Source organism: Carlito syrichta, unplaced genomic scaffold, assembly GCF_000164805.1.
Source record: "Carlito syrichta isolate Samal-C Ts95f unplaced genomic scaffold, Tarsius_syrichta-2.0.1 Scaffold120755, whole genome shotgun sequence".
NCBI classification, from domain to species: Eukaryota; Metazoa; Chordata; class Mammalia; order Primates; family Tarsiidae; genus Carlito; species Carlito syrichta.
Genome location: NW_007064851.1, coordinates 27,318 through 29,713, shown reverse-complemented (window position 1 = coordinate 29,713; position 2,396 = coordinate 27,318).

The following is a 2,396-nucleotide window of genomic DNA, read 5'->3' as shown; positions in this document are numbered from 1 at the left end:
CAGAAGGATCACCTGAGTCCAGCAGGTCGAGGCTGTGGTGGCCATGAGCATGCCACTGCACTCCAGCCTGGGTGATGGAGTGAGACTCAAGACTCAAAAAATAAATAAATAAATAAAAATAAAGGACTTGGGGGATTTCTGGGTAAAAAAAATATATACAGGGGTCATTTTTTGTTTTATTTGCTTTTTAGAGACACAATCTTGCTCTGTCACTGAGGCTGGAGTGCAGTGGTACAGTCATAGCACACTGCAGCCTTTAACCCTTGGGCTCAAGCGATCCTCCAGCCTCAGCCTCCCAAGAGGAATTACAGAAGTGGAGGTGAGAGGCTTGCCTGAGCCCATAGGTTCGAGACCAGCCTGGGCAACATGGTAAGATCTCCTCTCTGCAATAAATCAGAAAATTAGCCGATAGTTCCAGTTATTTGTGAGGCTGAAGCGAAAGGATCACCTGAACCTAGCAGGTGGAGGCTGCGGTGGCCGTGAGGGTGCCACTGCACTCCAGCCTGGGTGACAGAGTGAGACTCTGACTCAAAAAAAAAAAAAAAAGCCACGTGCATTTTCTTTTTGGTGAATCGACTTCAGAATTGTGCTTAGGTAGACAGTGCTGGCAGCTTTGGAGAGGGGGTCTGGAGGGAGGCCAGATTGGAGGCGCAGTCACTTCTGGGGACAACTGATGTGGGAGGGAGAGAGAATTGGCCCTCGGGGAGAGATAGAGGCCCTGGGTCTGAAAGATGGAGATTTGGTGATGGACCAGCCGCCCCTGTGGCCGTAGAAGGAGGAGAAGAGAGAGTCAGATCCAGTCCAGGCTTATAACTTGGGTGACAGGGTGGGGGTGGGGGACAAAGGGGCCACCAAGAGTTTGGGTATGCCCCCCATTTGATCTCCACCCCACATAGTGATAGAAATACCCATCTGCCTTCCATGAGGCCCTGCTCACATGCTGCCGTGGCCACAGACCCTCTGCGGGACCCCAGCTGGCCTCCCACTAACTGTCCACTTCCGCTGCCCCGGGCATGGGCTTCCAGTCCTCAGGCGTGCCCAGCCTCTGGGGACAGGTCGCCGTGCACGCTCCTGCTGGGGCCCTGGGGCTGGCTTCCCCCCTCACCTGGCTGCCCCGGGGGTCCCACGGCTCTCAGCTGTGGGGTCTCCCCCATCCGGACCCCCAGCCGATGTCGGGTCCCCTTGTGACACCCTGAGAAACTCTGTGCTGTTTTTTGGTTCACGTCTGTCCCCCAGTGGTCCCCAACCACGGTCTCCCCAGTGTGTGTCACCTAGTAGGTCCCCTGTGGACGTGGATGAGTGAACGAATGAATGGGTGAGTGGCAGGACTCTGGGATGGCAAGAAGGGGGACATTTCTCTTATGATGGGTGAGGCTGGTCATCTTTTTGCAAGCTTAAGGGCCATGTGGCCGAGCTCAAGGGCTCATGCCTGTAATCCCAGCACTCTGGGAGGCGGAGGTGAGAGGATTGCCTGAGCCCAGGGGTTCAGGATCCAAGGGCTTGGAAATAAAAGCCTGGAGTGGCGTCCTCTGTGCAGTACACACTGCAGCTCTGGGCACCCTCGCCGCGGCCTGCTCTGGTTTTCTCCCCAGCCTTTGTCTCCATCTGACACTCTATGTTGCTCACTGTTTGCAGGTCTCTGCCCTGGAGTAGCAGCTCAGGCGGGAGCTTCTGTTTGCACTGTCATCTCTGCCTCCTGCTGCCAAGATGCCACACTGAGCCGCCATGGCAGGAGCCATGAAGTCCACACACAGTGGGCCTCGAACTTCCTTCTCTCCAAGCTGCCTGTTTCTGGAAGGTGCAGAGAAGGTGTGTCGTGAGAAGGGGCTCATCTGCAGGTGTTTCTTGTGGGCCTACTGTGTGCCAGGCACTCTCTAGGACTGGAGAGAGAGTAGTGAACACGATTGCTTCTGCCCTGAGGGAGCGGACATTCTGAGAAGCTGCCCATGGGTAGGTGGGTGCCATTAATGGCTACGGTATGAGGCCCAAGGAGCCGAGGCGGGAAAGTAGGATGCACCTAAGTAAATCTATAGAAATAGGACCTGGCCTGTGATCCCAGTAATTTGGGAGGCCGAGGTGGGAGGATCGCTTAAGCCCAGAAGCTCGAGACCAGATGGGGCAACACAAAAATAAAATAAAATAATAAAATAAAAATTAGCCAGGTGTGGTGGTGAGGGCTTGCAGTCCCAGCTACTCAGAAGGCAGAGGCAGGAAGATCCCTTGAGCCCAGGAGTTTGAGGCTGCAGTGAGCTATGATTGCACCACTGCAGTCCAGCCTGAATGACAGAGCAAGACAGCCCTATCTCTTTTCTTTTTTTGTAATTTTTTTTTTTTGGGTCGGAATCTCACTCTGTCGCCCAGACTGGAGTGCAGTGGCCGCTCCCAGCCACCGCAGC